We start from the raw sequence: 19806 nt of genomic DNA on the forward strand, positions 1-19806 counted from the left end.
AATTAATTGAAACAAGAAACTTAAAATTTTGGGAAGAATTAATTTTCAAGTTCAAATTCAAAGTTGTTTACAGTTGATATTTGCCAGCCAATCAAAAGCATCATTTCAATTCCTTACGTTAGATGAGCGGGAACCAAAGAGATCGTCACAAATCTTTTGACTCTTGGTACCAAAATTAAAATTTAAAATTTAAATTATAAATGAAATTCGTTGACAATTCCATTTATAATTTGGCCGTTAGCATTGACCATTACTAAAGAACTATCCTGTGATACTTCGAAACCTAACGAAGAGGAGTGTCCCTCAACTTTCCAACTTTAATCGTCCCTGCAAACCATTACATTAACATAGATTCTGAAGTTTCAACTTCACAAGCCAAGACAGAAGAACAATTCTTCACTTCCTAAGATTAAAGAGAAAATGATGACGACGATGGCTTCACAGCCGAAATGGCACCTTCTACAGATTTAACAATAAAGTCAACAGACAGACTAGACTACGTGAACAAACTGCAAGCAGTTTTACATCAATAGAAAAGACACTGACGTAACAAAGACTGTACACGATTTAATTGATGTAATTGCTACAATCGATTGTAAAAAATAAGCAAACATAAATGGATTTTTTTAAAACAATACTGATCTTGAATCTCCATCGCTTACTGTAATGTATGGTATTATTTTTTGCATGGTGTTGTATTATGTTTTACAAAAAAATAGTAAAAATAGTCCAGACTACATTTAAAAGATGTTTTCGCAAAATCTCTTAGGCTGACACCTGTAAACAACGGACAGTTTTTCAAGTGTCCGTTGTACAAATACCTGGATATTGAATAATAACTAGAATTAAATTGTATTTTTTGCTAGTACTACAGATTTTTACTATCGAATAGTGTTCTTCTAGCTGGTTATGAGGATAATATAGTGAACTATGGATTTACCGGACAAAGTTTCCACTTTCTAGAGTGTCCGCTAAATTCAGGTTTCTCTAAACAGCAAAATATTTTGCAACATATAATATTTTTCTGTATAAGTATAAATTATTTCATAATTATTATAAAACAATTACGATTAACTTTTTGCGTGCCCACCAATGGCCGAGTGGTTAAAACTACCAAACACTGGTTTGGTAGCGGGTTCGTGTCTCACCAACGGACTGATCGCGTGAAGGGTTTTCTTCATGTGTTAGCAGTTACTTTTCATAGAAAGTCCTCCCAGGAGACACCCCTCTTGTCAGGCATCCATGTGTCGCGTTGCTATATTCCATCAATGCAATCCTTTCAATATACGAACTAATGGCAATGAATACTGATGGTACAAAGGATTTCCAAAATCCGGAGAGGAATAAGTCCCCTTTCCCATTATCTTCAATTTTGAAGCATTAAAATCCAAAGACTAAATGGATTTAATTTGATTGGATTCTGGATTGGAGGAAGCTAATCCCGAATACAGTCGGGGTAGCCCTCTTTAAGGAGGACATTCGAATAACCAGGAGGTTTTGAAGAATCCATATCTAAAATATTGTTAATTTGGTGAGTTCGTTTTTTTAATTGCCTTTATTTCCTTGTTTTTCTCCACTCATCTAAATAATAAAGGCATTCAATATTTTAAGACAGAAAATTAGTTTGTTCAATCTATCGTTGAAATTTTGAGGTCACTTCTTTTTTGGAGTGTTCTTCTCCGACTTCCCAAGTGACTCCTATTACATTTATTGTTTTTAATTGCTCCTATTGAGAGGTCTGATTACAGATACAAAACATGCTGTAAGCTGATCTTCGTTTCGTGTAACTCCATGATTGACAACATCTTAATTTTTGTCTGACGCGACATTAATTGACCTCTGATTAAACAATGAACTTTGTATCTATCCAGGGTCATTAACAGCATAAACTCATTCTACGAATGACGGCGAGACTTTGAGAAAGTTTTCTTCTTGTTTTCTTATAATGAATGAAAACCTTTCTTCTGAATTTGAGATTTTCTAGTAAATTTTGGTGAAAGAGACCTCAAAAATTTTGTGTTCCTATTGTTCTGCACGTGAGAGGGACCATAGGCCCTATTTAAATACAAGGACATTCTAGGGTCTATCTATATCTAGGCTTGTTATCATCACCTAAAGCATTTTATATTTCTGTAAGCTGGAAATTGTATTAAGCTGAAAAAGGTTTAACCGGTAATTAATATCTCATATTAACTAATTTTTGAATTATTTTATGCTGTTTACGATGTAGAATTGATTTTAGTACACTTTATAGACATATATGTTGAGATTTTTGTATATAAAATGTCCACGAAAGGAAATTTCTACGATTTAAAATTAATTTTTACCATCGTCAGTTAGTTTTATGGATGTGATAGAGATCCTGGACCTTTTATGCGCCATTTAAAGTGCATATAGAAGTCACGCCCATATAAAGATTAGGATGAAGGTCTCCTCCATGTATAAAAATGGAGAGGCGATTAAGGCAGTAACAGGCATCACAGGCCAATCAAAAAATAGAGGAAGATGAAGAGAGGTAGAAACCCCTCTCTACGATACCACTCTTGATTTTGTCTTCCAATCCTTGGCTTCGTATCGCGCAGCATCCTTTTTCATCTTTTCTTGTCGCCTTGTGTCTTAAATTAATTCTCTAAAACTTAATAATTTTAATGAATTAATTTAAGGCAAGATAATTACATTAAGGAAATAATTTATTTAAAAAGTTTCTAAAACATTAATTAATTGATAACTTAATCTAACCGAAATTTTTAAAGAATTATAATAATTTTTTAGTACGAATATACAAGTTGGTCAGTTAACCTTGTTTTGCCTTCAATAAGTTAAAATAAAATGTATCTTTTCTTAATTGAAAAAAATATATTAATCTTAATATTATACAGTCGAACCTCTGAACAACGGCCACATACGGGAAAGTAAAAAGTGGCCTTTGTTTGAAAGTTATTTTATACTAGCGGGTGGGCCCGGCGTTGCTCGGGCAAAATTAACGATAGTGAAGATTAAGATTATTACGTTATAGTCAACCTTACCCGTTTTCATAGAATGCAAGAATTGGGTCCCCCCGTTTCCAGACTAATTAGAGAATTTTTAGATGGGTCTAAAAATATGTTCGATTTCCCGCAAAAACGAAAAAAACTGCATCTGTGTCTTGCACGTCGTTTTCTCTTAACAATTCCATTGTTACGTAACACTTTTATTGTTGACAATTCCATTGGTACGTAACACTTCCATTGTTGACACTTCCATTGTTAATGGAAGTGTTAAGCCTTATTCCTGTCCCTCTCCCCCGTGGGGAGGAATTTCAAAAAATCCTTTCTTAGTGTGCATTCTCGTGACGTACCCTAACTGTGTACCAAATTTCAACTTTCAACTCCTAATCGTTTGGGCTCTGCGCTGATTATTATTATCATCATCAATTCGTCGTCTCGATTATATATATAGATGCATTAAAAAAAGTTTTTGTCAACTGTTTAGAGATGGCCGTTATTGAGAGGTGGCCTTTATCAGAGGTTGGACTGTATTTAAAAGAGAAAATTATTGAAATTTACTAGAAATTTTAAGTACTACGACAATGTTTAGTTACTATTTTTTTAAATATTTTCTGCCTTTCTTCAGTATAGACAAACGAACAGACAAGTAGACATTGATATCTCGAAGCTATTTTTTAAACAAATTGCTATATTTTTATGCAGAAACTTCTCTTTATCCGTTAAAAAAACACCCATTTAAATTTCTATCAGCAAACAGAAGTTTAATTTTCTTCTTTAACTATCACAAAGGTTTATCTTTCATCAGCTTAGATCTTGTTAATATTTAAAAGTAACTTTAAACTTTTCAATTGTTTTGGGTTAAATAAGTGGATAAAAATAAACATAACTCACAAAACGTTGTTTAAAATTTATAATATAATTAACTGGGTACATTACAAGACAAAAATTACTTTAATTCTAGTTCTCAGACATGAAAGCCTGATTAAAACGGGTTGCAAGTCAGGCAAGGATCGTTAATCCTTTTCATTATGCAAGGAAATTACTCTAACAGCAGATGATGCATACAGACAATATGTGAGAACAAAATCTGTTCTACTTAATTACACAAAAATAAGTCGCGTCGTTCATCGAATGTTAATTAGCAAAGGATAATTCGTGTAAACACACATCCTAGATATGGATAAACTGTGTAATAACTGTTCTAGTTACTAAAGTTTTCCTATGTAATACTTTATTTAATACAGTCACACGATAACACGAGCTCGATACGGTTACTCTTCCCTAGCAATTTATGCTGAGATTAAATAGTTTAATTAATAAAATAGTGTAAGGTTTTTTATTTATTTATTCAGGGTGAAAGTTTCCTACAAAGCACAGATTGGCTGAAGGGGTGTGTTGATGTGTGTTTGCGCGCATCAGGCGTGTTAATTAACATGCATCTGTTAGTGCATTCGGTTAAATCATGCTCGCGTAGGTCATATTCTTGACTTGTAATTCATTATAAAGTGAATCTGAATGGAAGCTTTTCTGTATAGAGACTCTCAATCTGTATGGAGAATTTTGTCTTTTCTGTATGGGAACCCTTTGACTCTATGTGGAAAGTTTTGTCTTTTCTGCATGGGAACCCCTTGACTGTCTTTTCTGTATTCAGACTTTTGTCTCTTGTGTATGCGATACCTTAACTCTGCCTTTTCTGTGTGGGAGACTCTTTGAATCTGCATGGAATCTTTTATCACTTCTGTATGAATCCTTTGTCTTTTCTATGCTCAGATTTTTGTCTGTTGTGCGTGAGACCCCCTTAACTCTGCATGGAGAATTTGTCTTTTTTATATAGAAACCCTTTGATTCTGTATGTAAAATTCTGAATCACCCTACAGATTAAGTATCGTAAGCTTTGTTTTTCACTATATGTTCTTAAAAACTTTAAAATAATATTTATAATGTTAATTAATTTAACCAGAATTACAAAGATTAAATTAATATATTTTTTATGTAGTTTATTTTTTATGGTAGAGATCCGAGCATAATTGAAGAAGGAAGCATAATCTGATCGAAAAACATCTGCACGCCCTAGGGCATTGTGAGAGGAAGGGGGAAAAAACAAAACATTTTTGTATTGTGTTTACCCTTTTTGTAAACCCTTTGTTAGCCAGCAGATGAGTCACAAAGGGGTAGGGAACGTGGGAAAGAAAGGGGTAAAAAAGGGTGAACCTGGCTATGGGTGAACTACATGTTAGCTACTAACATGTGTTTAAAACTTAAAATTAAATAAAATGTAAAATAATTTAATTAAATTCTATAATATAGACTTCATTTATAAGTTTAAAATTAAATTAATTTTAATTACAAATAATAATTACAATAAAATATTTTAAAGTATTATTAAATTAAGAACAGGAAGGGAAAAAACTCTTTTAAATATTTAAATACATAATTTACTCTGAATTACAATTATAACTGATTTAATTTGATTTTTTCTCCAAATTTAAATATTAATTACTTCTAACAAATAAAATTTTAATTAAATTAAAAGCAAATTTTTATTTGTATATTTAATTAAAATTAAAAAATCATCATCAATAATCAATAATAATAATAATTTTAATTAATTTAATTTTAAAGAAATAAAGAATAATAATAATGATTATTTATAAAATTTAAATTTGACTTTAATTGTTATTAATTCATTTTATTTTTAAATAATTGAGTTAATAAATTATCATTTTATCAAAATAAATTTTTTATGGGAAAAAATTAAATAAATTATTAAAAATAATAATAATAATTGAGTAAATATTTTTATTTATTTTAAAATAAATTAATTTAAGTTTTTATTCTCATACCCTTTCATTCAAACTTTATATAATAATTGTATATATCAGGGGTGGCCAACAAGTCGATCGCCGAGCCAATTTTGGTCGATCGTTAGCGATGTCTTGACTTAATGTATTATATTTGTAACCGAACGCAACTCTATGCATGCAGTTATGACTCGACTCATAAGCAGTGAGTGCTCTTCGTACTGAAACAGTGTATAAACATGTATGTATTTCACACTTCCCCCTCCCCACTTAGACTATGCCTATGACAACAAGTCGATCGCGACACATTTTTACGATAAAAAGTAGATCTTATGTGCACAAAAGTTGGCCACCACTGGTATATATAATATAAGATGTGAGATTAGTTTCATGATTAGTCGTTAAATGTTAATTTAATGTTGAGTAATGATGATATTTTGGTTCAAGCTTTAACTGATTTAAATGCTATCTATCATCTCTTGTAATTAACGTAATGATGATTAAATTATTAAATATGTTTTACCAAGAGGAAAAAAATTCTAAAATTGTGTCTATTTTCATCGTTAATTTACAGTTTTAACGCGTGATGGTCCAAACATCGGTTAATCTCTGCAACAGACAGGCAAATAAAAGTTTTTTTTTTAATATAAAATTTGTAATTTAGTCTTCCAATGATAAACTGAATTTTGAACCATACTTTATAGAGAAATACACAGTCATGTGATTAATGTGTTTATAAAGTAAACGAAAATAAAGGTTTCTTATGTTATAACATGCTATTAACTATATTTAATAAATACAGTCGAACCTGCAATGACGGCCACCTCCAAACATGCAGCCGTTGTTCGGAGATGACCGTCGCTTACAGGTTATTTTATATCAAGTACAACAGAGTCAAAGTTCGTTGAAGTAATCCTTTGTTAGGGAAGAGTTTCTCAACTTTTTATACTGGAGCTCCCCTCCTAGAGATCGCGAGCTACTTGTTGGAAAGATCTGATAGCCGAAGTGAATAACGGCGATTCTCAAGGGATTTTTTTTTTATATATAGTTTGCACATAATTTAATACAAATAAGAATTATAAAATGAAGAATTTTGAATGACAATTATACAGGTCGACGGTAATTTTGATAATTATATCATAAAACTGTGCTTTTATTATTGTTTTAATTATTCCCATAAGGACGATTACAAATAAATCAATTTTAAAGTCAATTTATCATTTTAAATGTATAAATCTAATATTTATATTAGAGACTTATATATTTTAATTAATGATATTCAATTAAAACATAAATAATTTTTTTTAAAATGCGATACAAAATTTAAATTTGACAGTGTGCTTCAAACTCCTGATCTTTTGGGGGTTCAACTTATGTTTTAAGCCCCAGCATATTAAAAACAATAAAATAACATTTAATTATATCACAGCCAAACCTGTCTACAACGGCCACTGACGGAAACAAGAAAATGGCCGTTGTTAGGAGGTTCGCGAGTACATTTTTTAAATAGTAAAATTGACAGTAAATAAATGTATTTCTCTTAATGCACAAGAAATACTCCGTTTAAAGGAAGAAATAATCTGTTACTACAGTTTTTTGAAGCCATGTCTATATGAGGCCCGAATTAAAGGGCCTTATTATATGAAGTCTTCGTTTATTTTAAAGTTATACAGTTGTACGAATCAAATATGCTAAGATTAAACAGGTATTTATAAACCTTGCTTTCAAGGCCAATGGAAAAAAAAAATTAAATTTCCTGTTTATATCTTTACAGACAGACATAATAACAATTACAACATAGATTGTATGTATAAATAATCTACATCAGATATTATATTATCATTATTTCTTATATAAATTCACAATAAAAACAATTTTAAAAAATAAAATAATTTATACAAATACAAAATACGTTAATTTTTATGAAAATTAACTGATATATAACAAAAATAGAATCAGTACATAGCAAAGTAAACAACAATGATTATATGACAATTCCTGACGACAGATGGCAGCAGTAAAAATTCCCCCTTTTTTATTTTTTAAATAATTTTTCTTATAAATAAAATAAAGTAAAAATTTTTTTTAAAGTTTTATAAAATAAAAACATAATTTTTAAAATATCTTATAACTTTAATTAAGCATTAAAAACTGCGAAATTGTGTCCAGCAAAATTAAATTCGAAAAAATTATACAAACAAAAAAAATAAAATAAAATTATCTTTTTTATTATTTAATTTAATTTTAGAAACTCGAAGGAGATTTTCCTTCGTTAATTTTGCTTCTAGTACTTGTTACACTAAAATACAATAGCTTCTTTATAAAGTAGTAATGAAGTTAATAGAGGAGTCTCTACAAGTATTAGGTGTAACAAGTTATATTCTTACCCTCATTAAAACTGTTTATACGAGAAATAAGATTATTTAAACTTAATTCTATTACATAAAATCGAATAAATTATCCTTACAGAAATTCCCATAAAGTACAGTACAGTGTGTAATATGTGTAATATAATCACATCCTGGCATTAGTACGAATAGCAGCCAACGATAATACGAAGAGATATCTTTATTAAAGAAATAAAAATAAAGAAGAAACGGCCTTAAGGAATTTTCAGGCCAGGTGTTTTTCGTATTACCTCGTCAACTAAATTCCCACCTCAGAGCAAATCTGCAAAAAAAAAAAAAAAAAAAAAAAAATGGTGTGTTCCCCTTCAGGCCCCAAGTTCCCTTACAATCAACTGACACGAATCAGCCGGCTAACACTTCTGTACTCTAATACTCACTCATCCTATATCGATTTGTTACCGACCACCCCTGCATCGCAATAGAAATGGACTAGTCATATACGTCATGCCATTCTCAACAATAGGACAGCTGCAGACACTGCGCCAGTCCTGACCATGCTGTGTATTGCCGTATGAGCGAATGGTGACTAGAAATAAGCCGTCAACACCGGCTTTAGTTTCAGCTGGACCTTGATGCCGGGCTTCACCTTGTGCTCTGTGTAATGGTAAGCTGTTTGATTAGTAGACAGGAATGCCATCATCGCTCCTTCATTCCCCTTTTTACCTTTAGTGTTTTTTAAGTTTAGCATAGGTTTATACATAGTAAAATCGATGTGTATATCTTACATACGCTTTCTATACACTATCTTGTAAGTGTTCTTTCGTTTAATTGTTACGTTATCGATACATACTTACAACTTGTAAGGCGTGTTTAGCTTTATGACATATTGTAATTTCCATTGATGTGCTTTCGTATGGATTCTACTGATTTATTACGATTATCTACGTATTTTAATACCGTTTCGTCATGTAATTTGGAATAAATCTTAATTTATAACGCGTTTAACTTGTTATAAATCAGTTTCTCCCTTAATTATAATAATTATTTTTTATACAAATGCCCTTAAAAGAAGGAAATTGTGTTTATAGTTCATATGACATAATTTGTGAATAATACAATTTAAATAGTTTCAATCGAGTGTTATCGCTTATAATTAGAATTTTCCTTCATTTTTACCTAATAAATTAGCTGATATATTGTTTTTTTTTTAAACTGTGTACAGTTTAAACAGCACTTAAATTCGCATTAAATCGCAATACAAAGATGAATTATTTTGATTTAATTACTACGTTAACTTCTATATAATGGAAGGTAATTAATGGAAGATTTTTCAAATTTGGAGCCAATTAGATCCACAAAAAATGGTTCCTGAGGTGTTCAACTCGGTTTCCTGATAGGATCAGATGTCATTCTCTTCTTTAAGTAAAGATTTTGCGCTGTATCCAACATCTAATAGTCACTATCAGGTATTCCCCAGAATGAAGAATGTCAAGCATCTCTGCTAATACTGAATGTAGATAATAGTGATGAAAGTTTTACAGCATCGTTTATGCTAATATAGAGCTAGTAAGAGGGTCTACAATTGTCTAGTTAATTCAGTAAAGGAGAAAAATTCCACATAAATCTTCTATATAAAAGGAAATTTTCTAAAATAATAATTTACTGCAAAAAGTTAAAATTACTTACTTTTTTAAATGTAAATTAATTATTTATAATAACCTTTAAGTATTTTAATTACTTTAAATAAAGTAATGAATTTATTAATTAGGTTTCTCCGAGTTTAATTTCAAGTAGTTTAACTTATTTGGGTGTAGGAAATGTTAAAAATTCTTCTTCTTAGAGGATTTATGAATGAAAATTTACTAAGTTTTGATAAATATTTTGAAATAAAGAGATTTATTTAATTGTAATTAACAAAGAATTGATTAAATTATAATTAAGCGTGTTAGGAAGAGTTGAAATGAGATGAAGAAGGTTTCAACTTGAGCAGCTTCAACCAAGCTTTAGGGGGGAGTATCTTGAATTTATATTAAGTCACACCCAAAATTAAGAAACACACACCCAAAAATTTATTTATTTAATTAATAAATATCTTCTATAACACTTTTTAACGTGTAAATATCACGTCACTACTACTTAATTGCATTTCATGTTAATAGAATCATCTCAGTTGAAGATTGCGTGATACAAAACTTGATTTTTCTCGTCATAAATAATCAAATTAAGTTTATTCTAGTTTCTGATTAATAAAAAAGAGAAAACAGGAAGCAAAAATTTATTTTGCATTTGATTATCATCATAATACTCGATTAACCATGAAGATTTTAGTATCATTAATTGAATGAAGCATTATTAAAGGTTTATAGTCATTAAATAGAGGTATTTAAGGGAGTATAATATAGATTTTTTTCTGGTAGTTTATCTCTTATAAGGGGAAAAAAATTCGGTGAATCCCTATAATCTTTCTTACAGGGTTGAGAAATGTAATCTTCGATTTGTTTTCTTCAGTTTAGATTGCAATTACTGGAGTTTTAAAGTTTTTTTTTTTTTTTTTGTTCTTTCCTTTATTTCTTTCTTTACTTTTTAAGAAAAAAAATATAATAAGTTCAACTTTCTTAAATTAGATTTAATAAAATTTTTCATTTCATACTTAAAACTATGTAGAAATTTAATTAATGAATGACGTCGTAATTAACTATATATATATATATATACCTTTACATTAAATTTTCGGCGATTATAATTATAAAATTTGATAAAATAATTATTATTAAAGCTCTAAAAGCTATTAAACTGTATAAAAAATAAATTTTTCTTGCCTAAAACTTAAATTTTTGCCCTGAAATTCATGGTAAAATCAACTTTCCCCAACTTTATTTAACAACCTTCCTTAAGAATCGATGAAAGTATAGAAAAAATATTTTATTTTGTTATTTTTCTCGTTATTTTTATTCATAAATATTGACATATAAGTGATAAAGATGGTGACATTTTCTAAAGCTCTTTAGAATTACAAAGAGCATCCCCACCCTTAAATTCTGTTTTGGAACACCATTAAGTGTCAGTATCGATACATAATGGTGTTCGGAATCAGTACAATGTTCAGTATCGATATTAAATTTTATAATTTTAAATCATGATTAGCTCAATTTTACTTATAAATAATTACGTTAAATCATTCTTTAATGATGATTTGAAACAATTTGCATACGATAACAGTAAACTGCAATTATATTGTCATTAATTTGAAAATTAAACGAATAATTCCTTTAAAATAGTAAAATTATAAAATTATTTTTATTAAAATTAAAAATATAAATTTAAAAAATTTGAATTTTTGATTCTTAAAACTACGAAGGTGGGAGAGTATTATATAATAATATACAGTATAATACTTAAATATTACTAATTATATCTCTAGTTTCCATTATTTTAATCATATTTAAGAGATGCTCGCTTATTATAATTACAGCCAAACCTGTGAATAACGACTACCGACGAGAACATAAAAAATGTCCGTTGTTCGGAGGTTATTTTATATGCATTCTTGTCGAAAAGAAAATAAAGATTCCTGAAAAGAATGGTCGCTGTTTAGAGGTGGCCGTTATTACAGGTTCGACTATATAAAACTTTAATAATGCTTGGTTTGAGTAGAACATGTTATAATGGCGAGAGAGAATTATCTTTAAAGTTATATAACTTATTTAAAAAGTATATTTTATATTAAAATAATTTTAAAATATATACGATTAGTAAATTTATAATTCAATAAAATCGAATTAATAATTTAGAATTGGCTGGTTTTTCTTCTTATTTTTCTATATTTAGCTGCAATTCCCTCTTCTCCTCCTCCTCCTCTTTTTCCTCCGATTTGTAACGTGACTAATGTTTTCTATTAATCATGTTCTGAAATTTATCTTCCTAATGTTATAGCTATAAACATTAAAATAAAGTAATAATTTTTATTAATTTTTATGGAAAATAAAATAATTTTTTAACCAAAAATAAATAATAAAGAATATATTATAGTTAGTCATTAACACTGTTTAAAAGTTTATATTTCGGATAATTTTTTGAATTATTAAGAGTTAATTGAATTCTAAAGGCCTTCAACCAATGAAAAATGCTCAAATTCCTATTTATTTATGACGTATTCGTATATTTATAGTGTTTATCTTTTAGTGAAAAGTATCATCATTCATCCAATTCTTCCAAACCATTTAATTAATACGATCCTAGCGTAAGAGCAGATTATAAGCAATAAATGATCTCTTCCAAAAAATCTTTTTCGAGTATTCTCCCGGTGATTTATAAGTAAAATTTAAAAAAATTTTAAAACGTAAAAAACATTGTTTTAAAAATTAAGGAGTAGTGTTTTTTATTATATAATTAATATAATAAGTGCTGTATATATTTAAAGTACAAGTTCGTATATTTAAAATGAATTTTTGTAGAAAAATTATTGTAAATATTTTAAAACATTACTCTTCTTGCTCTTCCTCTTCCATCTCCTCCTTTCTTTTCTTCTTCTTCCTCTACATCCGCCTTTTTCATCTTCATCCTACTCCACTTCCTTTTTCTTTTTTATTCTTCCTACTCCTACTCCTTTTTTTCTTTCTCTTTCTCACCTACTCCTTTTTTCTCTTCCTACTCCTACTCCTTTTTTTCTTTCTCTTCCTACTCCTACTCCTTTTTTCTCTTCCTACTCCTTTTCTCTTTCTCTAGCATCTCTTTCGTCTTACTCCTACTCCTTTTTCTTTTACTCCCTTCTCCTCATTCTACTTGCTCCTCTTCTATATCATCGTTTTTTTCATTCTTTATTTCATGAATAAAACTAATCAATCTGTAAATAAAAATATTCAAAGAACTGAAATTACTCATTGTTATGTCAATATACCTTATTATTTTGTAAAATTTGCTCGAAATGATAAACGAGAAACTCTTCATATTTAAATATAGATTCACTAAAAATATATATAAGTAACTTCGAATTTTATTAAAATTTATTTTTTGATGTAACATAAAGTGTAGCGACTTGTCAAAAATATTTTAAAAGTTTGAATTACATAAAATTGGATGTTTTAGAGACGGAATTATTGTACTAAAATATTTAAAATTCGTGGAAATCTTTTAACATCTGAAAATCATTCGATATTCTCGGTTTCTTTCAAGGATTTAATTCCAAAAATTTCAACCATACATCAAAATAGAAGATCATTTTTTAAAAAGTTACTATTAATGGGAAAGCAGCGCCGAATTTACCTTTAGCAGCTGAATTTTGAAGTAAAATTTTTTCTAAAAATTCAAACTGCATGCTCAGGAGAGTGTCAAATTTGGTTGAGGTTCGACCAATAGTTCTTTCTAAAGAGAGCTCCTAAGTTATCATTTACTTATGATGCTACCCTCCTAGCATCATGATTAATTATGATCACTCTGTATTTAAAATTATAAAAAATAAAAAGTTATGTTTAATTGTTACTTGTAAAGAATATAAAACTTGTTAAAGATATTTAATTCAAAAATTAATAAATGAATAACAGAATTATTATTATTTTGTAATATTTAGTTCGGAAGTAGAGTCAATTCATTATTTCCTATTGACTGTTTCATAATGTTTCTTGATTAATCTTTTTATTTTCACTAAACATACTTTTAAATTAATATTTGCTTAATATAAAATGTATATATTAATTAAATATTGCAGTTAATTAATTAAATACAATTAATAAACAATTCTAATATGCTCGTAAACATCACTAACTTCATCACATCTCTCGCATTACGGGTAATGTCTAAGCATTTTCTTATGAAAAACTATGAAAGTTCTTTACTATTTTTCTATAAATTTGTATAAATATTAAAAATAAATAAAAATAGAAAGTAAATTAATTCATTTAATTATTCATTTATACATTTATATGCTAGAAAATTTATAGAAAACGTAGACAAATGAAGTCACTTAGCATAATGTTCCTTCAAATAATAACTCAAATATTCACTTGTGTTGCATATAATATAATACTTTTAATTAAGAAAAATCTATAATAATAACTCTTCTGTTATTCTGAATATTATTATCAAATGAATAATACAAATAAATAATGCATACTCAATGCCTTCAGTGTCGATCTACTAAGTTATGCCTTTCAGTGATGCCGAAGAAGTAAGCATTAAACCAAGCATAAATCAATTTACAATGAAAGCTTACGGGTATACAACACATTTTCAATTCGTAGGGCGTTTACATATTGTCAAATGACCGATATCGTTGGCGTAGGTTTATTATTTCTGACACAAAATTATAGTTCTTATCCCGTCTTCGATGTAAGACTTTAGATCCTAGCTCCAACCAATGACGGAGTGGATAACGCCGCTAAATATTGAAGTCGCGGGTTCGCGCTTCAATAAGGAGTTAGTCACGTGAAGTTTTCCGGATTTACCTCGTTTGTCTATCACCTAAATGGAGCCAGATTTCTATAGAAAGTCTTCCCTCTCGCTCATGTGTTGCTTTGCCTTATCCTATCAATTTGAGCTAAAATTGGCATGCAAAATAGGTTTATTACACGAATTTTATTAAATATATAGCATTAATCGGTGTGTGATTAACACACAAACTTCCTATGGCAATATATATTTGTTTCAGGAGATCTGTAATTCTTCACCCCTTTCATATCACATAAAATTTTCTGTTCAATCTCGCAATCGATCAATCTGGATATCTGGAGTTCCTGTATGGAATCATTGATTCTACCCCCACTTGATTACTAATACTAATAACGTTTCTCCTGCAGTTTACTGGATTGCTTAGTCTTCATTTGAAATAAATGAAACAATTAATCGTTAGTTTTAGTTTGAAAGAAATTAATCAATTAACCGATCATCAACAATAAATCGAATTAATCGATTAATAAGATGAATCAAACTAATCGATTAAGATGAATCGAACTAATCGATTAATAAAATGGATCGAACTAATCGATTAATAAAATGGATCGCACTAATCGATTAATAAAATGGATCGCACTAATCGATTAAGATGAATCGAACTAATCGATTAATAAAATGATTCGAACTAATCGATTAAGATGAATCGAACTAATCGATTAATAGAATGAATGTATCGTTAGTTTCAATCTGAATGAAAAATCAAATTTCTTTTCCATGTTTAAGGATAAGAAAGGATATAAACTGAAATTATACGAGTATATAAAAAAATTTTTATGAGTTAATTCTAACCGTAACTGCCATTACATTGCAGATTTTAGAGTCGTGATCGGTATAAAATGGTATTTTTATTGATTACTTCCATTAATTCAGTGATACATTTTGAGTTATACGCCTTTAATCAATCTGTATTATTTATTTTTTACAGAAAATATATTAAATTAAATGTAAGACAAATATGTAAATTGTAAAACAGGTCTTATATGATGATAACGATGCTATTTCCGATTAGGTGCAATGATGCATCTACCTGTCATAATTAAGGGGGGATCATCTGTAATTAGATATAAAATGGTTTATATGGAATGGCCCAAACGTCAGTTAACAGAGATGTGCTTTTAAAAATTGTTATACTAGTTTATTACTTTAGTAGACGTAAAACTAAAAAATCCCGAACCGGAGATGGCCAATCAGAAGCAAGGATTTGAATAACGTGACACTACGTCGTATCTGTAAGTGTAAAATTGAAAGTGGCCAATCAGAGAGGATGATTGGTTTGACGTTTCGGGTAGGAGTTTGTCACGTGATTCAAATTCTCGCTTTTAATTCGCCATCACTGATTTTTCTAAGTTTAGATATTACTACTACTTTGAATATACCTCTCTATTAGTGTATTATATAGGTAATGAAATTATACTGTATATTTAAACATAGGAAAAAACTTGTTTTTTATATTACGAAAATATATATATTTCTATATTTTCTTACGGAAATATTAAAAATAAAATGAAAATATTTGTTAGGTAATATCAATATCTACATCCCAGAGGAGGAGGAAAAATATTGACGTAAAGATGAATAAAATCAGATATAAATATTTTCCATTTTTATAATTTCACATGCTGAAGCATGTAAAAAAAATTCTAATTGAAGTTTCAATAAAAGTAGAAAAGATGAAATTTTTAAAACTAGATAATTTTCATATATTTCTCGATATTACGCCATAAAATAAAGCAATATTGTATATTTTTTAGAATATTATCCTATAATAATTATTTTCTAAATTAACTCTCGAAAGTTGATCAAACTTAAGATATATATACACCTCGGTTTAGCGCCATAGTTCTTCTTCCGAAACTGTCACTAAATCGAGTATTGTCCCAGTTTCGGTGGATAGAGTGATATGGATGAAAGGATAGAGTGAGAAAGAGGATAAGATGAGGATAGAGGGATAAGGGAGAGAAGAATAGGGTAAGAAAGAGGACAGGTGGGAAGAAGGATAAGGGAAAAAGGGATAGATTGAGGAAGAGGGTAACAGGGGAATAGAGCGATAAAGTGGAAAGGAATATGGTGAGAAAAAGGATAAGAAAGAGAAGAGTACTGAGCAGATAGGTAAATGAAAAATTAGCAATACAGTATTATATATATAATATCGCATATATAGTCGTTTCATTTAATTTTTGAGCCAACTTATCAACCGTTTTTATTAACAACTTTATGCAACGTAAATAATAAAATAAAAATATTTTGCTATACAATTACTTTTTAATGTGCTAATAATCTGCATAATTTACTTTCCTTTAACACACATGTGTGTGTGTTAAAGCTCAAAAATTAAATGAAACGACTTCAATTTGTTTTTATAAATTAAATTATATACATTTATTTAAAATCTAAATAAATTCCGTATTCATATACTGTTAAAACTATTATCTTTTTATAATTTAATCTTATTGTTATTATTATAAGAATATGTTTAACACATTTTAATTTATAAGGAAAATGATTATTTTCTAATTATAATCAACAGAATTCTCCAACATTTTTATATTATAATTGAATTTATAAATATGTCACGTAAATAGCTTGGAGGTAAAAGTAGTTTCGATTTGGTTAAAGGTAGATATTGCAGTTGTTTCGAGTGGAGAGGGCTTACAATGTTATCCACAAGATGTAAAACGAGTGACAATATCTAAAAATATGGATGTGATATTTCATATCAGGAAAAAAAAAAATGACTTAGGACTGAGCAATCCTTAGTTTGCAATGCGAAAATAACTTCTGAATAAATAATAGAATGCTAAAATTTTGAAGATATACATTTGTATGTTGATTATATCCCTCTCTCCCTTATCCTTCTCCCCACCTTATCCTCTTTTTCAATCTATCCCTTTCTCCCTTATCCTTCTCCCCACCTTATCCTCTTTCTCGCCCCTCACTCTCACCCTTTCTCCATGTTATTATATATTCTATATATATATATATATATATTTATATGAAGAATATAATATATATATATATTGAAGGTGAAACTAGAATATAATCCAAAACTGTAAGATATTAGCTTATCATACGTCTATATGCCGCCTATTTTTCGGATTTTCTTCGTGTCTAACGCTTAAGTATATGCCAGTTTCCCATAGAAGAGCATCCGCTCAACTAGTTTTGACTCATATATATTGGCCCCTTCTTATAGTATCCCATTATGTCTTGACGGTCCCAGAAGGAGCTTGAAAAACTCCCTTAGTACTCACAGAACAGAGTTAAAAATTATGAAACCATATTAAGAAAGGGGAACCAATTATGGCCTACAAAATTTGCATTATTATTCTGACCTATTCCAATTTCTTTCCAAGATATGACTCTAAAATAGTTTGTCATAATGTCAACATATAGCAAGATGTTTCCTTTAGGTAATGCTTAGAAAAATATCACTGAAATCAATGTCTTATACCAAGACCGAGAGCAGTCCTATTGGAATTCTCTTACTTACAATAAAAAATATTTCATATAATGCCATATATTTCGAAATATGACATCATCCAGGATATAAAATTCATAATAATAGTTATATATTCAGTATTTCTGTATCTGTAATATAGGAAAAATAATAATAATTCTTCACCTGTCTAGACGTCTTTTAATATGAAAACAATCAGTCCCGCATTAAGCAGTGTATTTGTTTAAATCAATATCTTGTTAGAAAAAAACATTATTTATTTTTATTTCTTCAGGAAACACGGGATTTAAATTATAAAATATAATGAAAAGAAGAATTTCACAGTAAATTAAATAGGAAAATTAAAGCCGTAAAAGTTATCGAATTTAACATAATCAACATTTGTAAAATGGTTTTATTAATAGTTACACGTGTTATTTGGTTACGCTTCACTTACTTTTAAATTTATTTTTGAATAATAAAACAAATTCCTCTTATAAAACGCAAATTATCGCTTTTATGTATACTTAAAGCCATCGATTAATGTAAAAATACACAGTCGAACCTGTGAACAACGGCCACTGACGAGAGCTTTAAAAATTTCCGTTATTTGAAAGTTATTTTTGTATGAATTTCAAAAAGAAACTTTCTTGAATTGCCGTTACGGGGATCGTTATTGGTGGTTCGATTATAGTAGAGCTTTCTTTATGACTCTTCGCTTTTTTTACGAATTACAACTACAGAACGCTGAATTTAAATGTATTTTTTAAATATATGTAATGTGGCCCACTAATAGACGAATAGGTTACGGGTTCGCGCCTCACCAACGAGCTATCCACATGGGAATACTCTATTGTCAGATCGTCATTGCCCATTCCATCAATACGACTCGCTTTTATGACTTATATTAATTACTTTAATTAAAACAGTTATCGTTTTGAGTTATTTCTGCGTAGATATTTTAAAACCAAATTAAACTACTGTTATACTCAAAGTCTCTAAAACATAGCGTCGATTCGTACAACTGAGCTTATGTCTAACACACGTCTCGCTTTACGGCGGAACTAATTAAGTCGTAAATAATGAAATACCTCATTTTAATTTCATTTTTACATCGATAAAATTCGAATAAGTTGCTTTAAAAATATTCTTAATTTATTTTCAGAAATTAAACACGTAAAAGGGGGATGTGATTAATGAGAAACGTAACAAAGTTAATGTCACATTAATATCAGATTCAAAATAATGCGAAACTTATTAAAAATCTAAAGTAAAACAAAAATTAATTAAAATATCAAATTAAAAATTGGAATAATTAATGAAATTTGAAACTCATTCACTTTATCTTTTGTTAATTATTCAAAAATTCGATTTAAGTGAAGAAGAATCAAGAAATTTGCTGATTATTTTCATGGTTATTGGATTTACGCACGTGTTTTTTTTCCATTGTTTACATTTAATTTTCTGTTGTTTATTTTTATATTTTATATTGTAGAAAGATAAATTCTGTAAAATCAAAGAAATGGAAGCAAATTCATTTAAAATATTTATTTGAAATCGCTTTCTAAGATGAGGATTTAGATGAGAAAACAAGTTCCAAATGAGAAACTTCAACCTACTTGACATTTATTATCTAACTTGTAATAAACAGAAAATATTTTATCAAATAGAATGATATTGCTACATAATATCTATTACATAAATCCATTTTCTTTCTACTTTTTAAAATTTATTTTTAAATAAATAATATCATTTCCAACCTCCATGATGTTTGTAAAGATCTCAAT

General features: G+C 28.7%; 1 protein-coding gene across 2 annotated transcripts in view; it reads left to right on the top strand.

Annotated features, from left to right (window-relative positions):
- Positions 1-8656: 8656 nt before the first annotated feature.
- Positions 8657-19806, top strand: part of LOC136975304 (glycoprotein 3-alpha-L-fucosyltransferase A-like) — a 101786-nt gene continuing 90636 nt past the window's right edge. For both annotated transcript variants that reach the window (XM_067270384.1, XM_067270440.1), the window contains exon 1: positions 8657-8800. The gene's annotated coding sequence lies outside the window, so the exon portion shown is untranslated. The remainder of the gene's footprint in view (positions 8801-19806) is intronic.

This window comes from Centruroides vittatus, unplaced genomic scaffold (genome assembly GCF_030686945.1).
Source record: "Centruroides vittatus isolate TY-2023 unplaced genomic scaffold, ASM3068694v2 contig_10, whole genome shotgun sequence".
In the NCBI taxonomy this organism is placed as follows: Eukaryota; Metazoa; Arthropoda; class Arachnida; order Scorpiones; family Buthidae; genus Centruroides; species Centruroides vittatus.